Here is a 9,422-nt window from a genome sequence, read left to right on the forward strand (position 1 = left end):
GAAACACTAACCATAAAAAAAATATAATTGTTTTTGTCCCTGATAAAAAAAAATGACCAGCAACAATAGATTGAGCTTTGGGGCCAATCACGTTTATTTAACAGGGGAGTCTTATTTCGCTTACAGAACCATTTTGTAACTCAACTGCAGTATATCATTACAGTAATGTACTTATTTTTAGTCATACATTTGGCTGTTTTGATTTTCTCAAAAAGCAGTAAGTTGCTCCTTTCAACAGGGAATCTCCATTGGGGAGCAAGTACCAATCAAGGCCCAAACTGTCCTGTGACAACCTATGAAGAACAGTGTGAACAAGGACAGGCATTAAGCAGTATCTAAAGGAACTGAAATCCATCCCATGTTTAAGATTACGATGTTTACAAGCAACTTTAAAAAAAATTAAATAAATTATAGCTGTCTGATTTTTTTTGTTGACAAGGTTTGAATCATCTTTATTTAACCCATTAACATGTTGCTGCCATTAGTTCGTTAAACTACTGGGTATAACTGAACTTTAGAGCTTATCTACTTAAAGTACGTTCTACTGTCATGATTAGCACTTTTCTCCCCCTCCCCTCCCCTCGGAGATTATGGCTATGCGACTGCTTGGTGTAGTGCTGGTTACCTGCTGGGTACAGAAGAGATCAGTTTTCCGCGATGGTGTGGGGGTACAGGAAAGAACTTTAGGGATCCCTCTGGTTCTTCTCATCATGGTGTCAGCACCTCCAGACATACAGTTGTGTGAAAAAGAAAGTGCACCCTCTTTGAATTCTATGGTTTTACATATCAGGACATAATAACAAAGCTCTGTTCCTTATGTAACCCATATTCCCCCCTCCCCCCCCAATCGCAGATAGGGTGCATGTGAGGGGATCTATATGTTACCAGGTGTGGTGCGTATACCTGCAGGTTCACAAGAGGCCTGAGCCTCCACTTGCTGGGAACCTGGGGTGCTTCTCTGGAACGTTCTCTCGTTGGTCAGCGCCTCCACCTATGTAGGATTCTATAGGAGTGTAGAATGGCCCTAGCATAGGAACCCACCCAGAAACCACATACACCAGAGTTATGGCTAAAAGGTTTACTGGACGAGCAACACAACACACAGTTTCATAATATACTGTAACAGTGCAACAACATCAGCATTCACAACAATATATGTGCCACCCTCTGCCACTAGTTGGCAGCTATAACCTTGCCCCTAACTGGGCTATAACCTTCTTAGCCCATAACTGGGCTATACCCTTACACCCCCTTTCCAACCCCGTGTCCAGAGAGTCCAAGCCCACCCAAGTGTGGCCTGTCACATGTGAGGTGCAAGGTAAAGTTGTTGCACGTGTGGAAGGGTGTAAATACCTGCCCCTGCACCTGGGTGGCTTCGCCAAGGGTCTAGCGGAGCCGCTTGGTCCAACGCAGATCTGTACCTCCGTGTGGGATGGGGTCCAGCTGGACGTCCCACCGTAAGGACAGTCTCTGGATCAGCAACACAGCATACAGGAACATGCAGTATACACTGTACTGAGTCCCTGCACTACACAACTGCAGCAGGGTCTCTCTCTGTGCCTGCACTAAGCCACTGCCGCAGGCACTATCACTCAGGCCCTGCCTAGAACACAGCTGAAGGGCCACAGGATCCTTACCTAAAGGCCTGTCCCTATGAACACCCACCCTCACAAGTGGGGAAGTGTGGGCCTCAACTCTTGCCCGGGGTACTTCTGGCCTAGGGCAGAAGCTCGCAGCTCTCTGTCCCACTTCCTTCCCCCACTGTCACCTCAATCTCACCGACTCATGTGCTTCACTGTCTGCTTCCTCACTCAGCCCACAACAATGTATCCACATGCAGCATCAGAATCTGTAAACCTTAGTGACTATCTGGCTGCATGTGATCTGGGTGAAAGGGCAGTCCCCAGACGCTGCTGGGAGATGTAGTCCACTCAGGACCTCTATAGCATTGGGGCCGCGTGCGCGATTGCTACTGCACATGCGCGATCCTGTAATGGCCGCCGCAACGCTGAACTGTGCAGGCTCTATCTGTAATGGCCGCTGCTGACGCGCGAACTCCTGCGCATGCTCGAACACTTGTGCCAACCTCAATATGGTCGCCGTAACTCCTGGGGCTATACTGCGCATGTGCGAACCCACTAAACATGGCGGCGCCCAGTTGTATATGTTACCAGGAGCCCCCGCAGCTCCCCAAAATACCATGGGGGTCCCCGTTCTCCTGCGGAGGGAAGGGCGGCCAGGGGGAAGCCTGCTACACTTAGCAGGTCTTAAAATTAGGTAAATACAACCTCAGATGAACAACAACACATGACACATTACACAGTGTCATGATTTATTTAAAATGGAGAAGCCATGTGTGAAAAACTAAGTATACCTTATGATTCAATAGCTTGTAGAACCACCTTTAGCAGCAATAAGAAATAATCGTTTTCTGTATGACTTTATCAGTCTCTCACATCGTTGTGGAGGAATTTTGGCCCACTCTTCTTTACAACGTTGCTTCAGTTCATTGAGGTTTGTGGGCATTTGTTTATGCACAGCTCTCTTAAGGTCCAGCCACAGCATTTCAATCGGGTTGAGGCCTGGACTTTGACTGGGCCATTGCAACACCTTGATCCTTTTCTTTTTCAGCCATTCTGTTGTAGATTTGCTGGTTTGCTTGGTATCATTGTCCTGTTGCATGACCCAATTTCGGCCAAACTTTAACTGTCGGACAGATGGCCTCATATTTGACTCTAGAATACTTTGGTATAAAGAGGAGTTCATGGTTGACTTAATGACTGCAAGGTTCCCAGGTCCTTTGGCTGCAAAACAAGCCCAAATCATCACCCCTCCACCGAGTTGGTATGAGGCATTTGTGCTGATATTCTGTTTTTGGTTTTCGCCAAATATGGCGCTGTGCATTATGACCAAACATCTCTACTTTGGTCTAGTCTATCCAAAGGACATTGTTCCAGAAGTCTTGTGGTTTGTTCAGATGCAACTTTGCAAACCTAAGCCGTGCTGCCATGTTCTTTTTAGAGAGAAGAGGCTTTCTCCTGGCAAACCTTCCAAAATAACTATACTTGTTCAGTCTTTTTCTAATTGTATTGTCATGAACTTTAACATTTAACATACTAACTGAGGCCTATAAAGTCTGAGATGTAACTCTTGTTTTTTTTGCAATTTCTCTGAACATTGCACAGTCTGACCTTGGGGTGAATTTGCTGGGACGTCCACTCCTGGGAAGATTGGCAAGTGTCTTGAATGTTTTCCACTTTTTAATAATCTTTCTCACTGTAGAATGATGGACTTTAAATTGTTTGGAAATGGCCTTATAACCCCAGATTGATGGGCAGCAACAATTGCTTCTCTAAGATCATTGCTGATGTCTTTCCTCCTTGACATTATGTTAACACACACCTGAATGCTCCAGACCAGCAAACTGCTAAAACTTTGGCTTTTATAGAGGTGGTCACTTGCTGATGATCAATTAATCAATGGCGTTTGATTAGCAGCACCTGTCTGCTACTTAGCATCTTAATTCCTATGGAAGCAGTAAGGGTATACTTAGTCTTTCACACACAGCTTCTCCATTTTGGCTTTATTTTTGTTAAATAAATCATGGCACGGTGTAATATGTCATGTGTTGTTGTTCATCTGAGGTTGTATTCACCTAATTTTAAGATCTGCTATGGAACGGATGATTGTTATTATGTCCTGATATGTAAAACCATAGAATTCAAAGAGGGTGTACTTTCATTTTCACACAACTGTATATATACGCATATACATATATACTTATATGTATGCATGTGTAATAGGGTATGTTATTTCTGCCTTGCTTTCCCTCTGTTATGCAAGTCCCTGCTAGCTGCAGGCTTTAACAGGTTAAATCGGTGGGCTTTTGACCCCCCTTGTGCTCCTCTCTGATGGACAGGAGTAAGGTGGTGACTCATGGTCTGTGTAAGCCTATAAGGGATTGTGGCTGAGGGAACATCTGACCAAGGAAGATGACCCTACACTGTCAGGGTCAAGCACCATCCAGAGGTGGGAAACCTCTGAACCCTTTCACCACTGTAATACCATCATACAGTGACTGCTAAGAATAAAGCCCTTTGTTAATTATACACCAGCCTGGATTGAGTCAGTGCATGTGGTGTATGGAAAATGTGCTTCAGAGAGGACTGTCTCTGGTACTACCAGAACCCCCTGAAGCTGGAGGCCTGAACCACAGATAAAGAACTACAGATGATATCCAAAAGCCTGTCTTGGTCTACACTACAACGCAGACAGCTCAGATCTCCTGGAGCCAACAGGTATGGCTCAGCACCACACGGTAGCACCAGAGTAAATCTACCAGAGAGTGGGGGAAACTGTGTTACATATGTAGCCCTTTTTGTGAACCCCTGCACAAAGGAACTACTGATGCTGTGGTTACCTGTGGCTCCAGGAGCTCTAAGCCTCCGCTGTTGGGGAGCCTGGGGTCTTACCCTCTATTATCATGGTGCAGCGCCTCCACTTACCCAGGATCCCCATTGTAGAGAATCTACCCTGAGTAAGAAACATACAACTGTATTGTGCAACAAGCAACCTTTTACTATGACACTAACTAATACGAAAATGTAACGTACATATAACATGCATATAACTCTTATACTTTATAATCAAGCATTTCACACTGTGGCTCGGCCACACCTTTATAGGGTTAATGTCCTGTACACAGGTGGCTCTGCCACTCTCCCAAGGAGTATGTCCTGCAACTAGTAGTTGTATTGAATGATTTACTGGCACACTAGTGCCCCCAATTAGTTAGTGGGAGGCGGGATCAGCGCCTGGTGACCGGTGTAGGTGCACTTGTTGACTAACAATACCTCCCGGTCACTGCGGTGACCACACCACTTCACAAAGGGTCCGTAGTGTTGCTCCAGCCTTGTGCCGACACTCTGCTCTGCTGTGCGGTCTGTTCTCCAGACCAAGATGGCGTCCGCAACTCTTGCAAATGAACCAGCACTAATGGGATGCTTCCCTAAAAGCTACGGCCGTCCCTACAAAAGCGGCACCCTACAGTGACAGGGGTTATACTCCTGGGGGCTGGGGGAATGTCTCTGTCCTAAGCGGAAGGGTCACTGACCCTCCGCTCTCACACACGAGGTTCCGCCACCTTTCTCCTTCTCCTCTCTCACTCGTGTGTCCGCCCACACGCTTCCTGTCTCTTCTCTATCCAGAGTCTAACACCCTATTGGTCCCCAGCCTCAGCTGACTCCTCCACAGTTCACAGTTCAGAGTTCAACCCCCAAAGTCCCGCCGGATTGGTTGCCGTTCGCGCGCTTTCCTCGCGCATGCGCAGCCTTACTATTCACACAATGACCTCACTGGCAAAAGAACAGTATGGCGCTTCCTGCATTTGTAACAGCGCGGAACCCACACATATATGTACACATCCTTACATTCTCCCCTCTCCAGAATCCAACGTCCCCACTGGACTACCTACATATATAACTTATTTACACAGCCCTTCTCCCTTAAATTAGGTTACACATCTCATTGAACAGTACTACCATAGATTGCATTCTATGCCGAGCCCACTGCTGAGCCTCATAATGGGGTGCCCCAAATTGATCGTACGCCATTCTCATGGGAGGCTGACTGGTTCTTTGACTTCGCCGAGGTTGATTCTCCTCGGCTTCCTCTGCAGAGTATCCAGTCTCAACTGGTGTTTCCATCTCTACCCTTGAGGGGTTTTCAGCATTAGTAAAGTCTCTCTGGGGTGTGAAACATGGGCTTTGTGGATCTAATGACTGACTCACTGGAGTCAGATTGTCAATGTTCGGACCAAGAAGCTCTTTACCCGTAGCTCCTTCGGGAGATGCCCCCGCGGCCGGAAGGCCCCTTTGAGAGGTTCCTTCCATCGGATCCTCAGAGGTGGCAAGTTTTACAGTCTCTAGGCCATCCTCTGGGTTTTCAGCTTCTCCATCTATTGGTGTAGCGGGTAGTTCCAACTCGTCGTTCCCTACTTGAGGTATGGGAAGTAGGTGATTCCTATGCCACACTTTTACACGGCCTTCAGAGTCCTTGATCCGATACACGGGAAAGCCAGGCATCTGCGACTCCACACACCTTCCCGCCAACGGTCAGCCAATTTATGTTTCCCAGGAACACCTAAGTTGCGTAAGAGAACCGCATCCCCGGGGTGAATTTCCTTGTGACGCACTTTGTGATCATAGCGTCTTTTATTTCCCGCATTCAATTGCGCTGTCGCTCTTTCAGCCAATTTATAGGCCTGCTGCAGACTATCCCGTAACCGCTGTACGTATCGGAAGTGCGTTCTGTTGGATACCCCATCGGTAGATATCCGCAGTCGCACATCCACCGGTAATCGGGCTTCTCTTCCGAACATCAAAAAGTACGGGGTGTATCCGGTGGACTCATGCCGGGTACAATTATAAGCATGTACCAATGTCTCCACGTGCTTACTCCACTCCGTCTTTTGTGAGCCTGTCAGTGTTCCTAACATATCCAATAAAGTGCGGTTGAACCGTTCGGGCAATGCATCCCCTTCGGGGTGGTACGGGGTGGTACGTGACTTGGCAATGTTCAGTAGTGTTAGCAATTCCTTTATCAGTATACTCTCAAAGTCCCTGCCCTGATCAGAGTGGAGGCGGTTTGGTAATCCATAATGAATGAAATACTTTTCCCACAGAACTCGGGCCACCGTTACGGCCTTTTGATCTTTCGTAGGGAACGCCTGGGTGTATCTGGTGTAGTGGTCAGTAATCACTAGTACATTGCTAATGCCCCGGCTGTCGGGCTCAATACAGAGAAAATCCATACACACCAGATCCATGGGGCCCGAACTTTTCAAGTGCGCCATGGGAGCCGCCCTGGTGGGCAGTGTTTTCCTTTGTAAGCAGCGATTACACCTTCGACAATGCTGTTCCACGGACTCTCGCATCCTAGGCCAGTAGAATCTATCCTGTAGTAGCCCGAACGTTTTATCAATGCCCAGATGGCCATGGTCATCGTGGAGAGCCCGAAGGACCATGTTCCTCAAGCGCTCCGGCAGGAACAGCTGACGCCGATCGGGATGGTTGTGATATGGGATCACCCGATACAACAAACAATTGTCCATTTCGTACTTTCCAAACTCATTCAACAGGAGTTTCACCAAGTTTTTGGGGGCTTGCTTGAGTATAGAGGGATTTTCTTGTTGTACCGCTTGACGGGCCAGCTCCACTATCGGGTCTTGAGTCTGGTAATGCACTAGATCCCTCCACGAGATGATGTTATCTTCCGTGATATTCATCCCTTCTCGACCCTGATAGGCCCGGGGAATGGCTCGCGAGTGACATCCTAAAGAATCAGCAACCCGTAGTTCCGAGAATACCACCTGATTATTGACCACCGCAGCCACAGAACAGAGAGCACGGATTCCGGGACCCGGTATTTCTTCCCATACTTCCTCATCAGGGGTGGATTGAAGGCCGGGTCGACGAGACAGGGCGTCGGCCCCTATATTGGTGGGTCCTGGTTTGTATTTGAGATTGAAACTGTAGTTGGCCAGGGCAGCTAACCAACGGTGTCCCGTAGCGTCCAATTTGGCGGACGTATTTATGTAGGTCATGGGATTATTGTCCGTGCGTACTTCGAACTGTACCCCATACAGGTAGTCGTGCAGTTTGTCCACCACTGCCCATTTCAAGGCCAAAAATTCCAGTTTATGGACCGGGTAGTTCTGCTCACTAGGTGTCAAGCTTCGGCTCGCATATGCCACTGGACGGAGCCCCGTCTCATACTTCTGATGTAGAACAGCCCCCAGCCCACTAAGGCTGGCGTCTACATGTAGGACGTATTCACGTTCCGGATCTGCATAGGCCAAGACCGGGGCCTGGGTGAGGCTGGTTTTTAAATTCAGGAATGCCTGTTCACATTCTGGGGTCCATTTCTCCCCAAAGGGTGTTTGCGCCGTGATCCCTTTTCGTTCTGTCTCTCCCGGATAGATCTTTAAAAGATTGTTCAACAGCTTGGCTTTGCTGGAATAGCCTTCCACGAACCGCCGGTAGTAACCACAAAACCCCAAGAAGGACCTCAACTCTTGGACATTATGGGGTCTAAGCCAATTCACCACAGCCTCTATCTTCCCTGGATCGGTGGATACTCCTTCAGCCGATACGATGTGGCCCACATACGTCACGGAGGATCGACAGAACTTGCATTTGTCCAGAGACAGTTTGAGGCCCTCCTCCTGAAGTCTATCCAGTACCTTCATCAGCCTCTCGGAGTGTTCCTCTAGAGTCCGCCCGAACACTATAATGTCATCCAGGTACACTAAGCATTCTTGCGGGTTCAGGTCTCCGAGAGTCTTTTCCATCAATCTCTGGAATGTGGCCGGGGCCCCGCAGATCCCTTGCGGCATGCGGGTAAATTGATAAAATCCTAACGGGCAGATGAAGGCAGTCTTTTCTTGGTCCTCCTGGCCCATGGGTACTTGGTAGTACCCGGACCTGAGATCGAGCACACTGAACCATTTACTTCCCGTCAGAGCGTTCAAGAGATCCTCGATTCGGGGCAGTGTGTACTGATCGGGGATGGTGCGGGTATTCAGGGTTCTGTAATCCACGCAGAGACGGACCGTCCCGTTCTTTTTGCGGACTACCACGATGGGTGAGGCGTAAGGGCTACGAGATCCTTGCACGATGCCAGCTTCCTCCATCTTGGCGAGTAATCTCCTCACCTCTTCGACGTCCCGGGGTGCGAGCCGGCGGGAGCGCTCTCGGAAGGGGGTAGCGTCGCTCAGTCTGATGGTATGGTGGGCACTGCGACTGCACCCCACATCCATATCACTAGTGGAGAACACGCTCCTTCGGTCTTGTAGCTCGACTTGCAGTCTCTTCCTCCATTCATCCGGGAGCGGAGAGTCCCCGAAGTCGAATTCCAACAATGATTCAGAGGTAGGAGGGGAGTACTTGGGTCGTTTCGTCGAGGCCTTCTCCTCGGGAGTCACGGGGTATATTCTCCCCAGCATCTGACGCCGATCAATATTCATGGGATAAGGGGAGATATTCCGCACGTACACCCAGGTGCGATCTGGAATCTTCCCGGGCCATTTCTTCACGGAGGCCAGTACTTCGTAGCCCAACCGTTGTTCGTCTTGGGCCACGCTTTCCAAGGCGAAGAGCTGATCCTCCGGCCGTCGTCGGGGGTAGTGGCAAGCAGCGACCATCATCCGTCCTTCCCCCGGGGGAATTTGAGTCAGTCCCCATTCTTGACTGTAGAGTACGCCATGCTCCTCTTCGGTCTCAATTTTACCGCAGACCTCTGGAGGGCGGGGCAGGCTGCTAGGGCCAGCAGCGGGGCTTCTCCCGCTTCTTCCAAATACATGCGGAACACTGCGCGCACAATGTCGGCGTTAGTTCCCAAGATGATTGGAGCGCTGGGGTGAT

This window comes from Ascaphus truei, chromosome 3 (assembly GCF_040206685.1).
Source record: "Ascaphus truei isolate aAscTru1 chromosome 3, aAscTru1.hap1, whole genome shotgun sequence".
Lineage (NCBI taxonomy): Eukaryota > Metazoa > Chordata > Amphibia > Anura > Ascaphidae > Ascaphus > Ascaphus truei.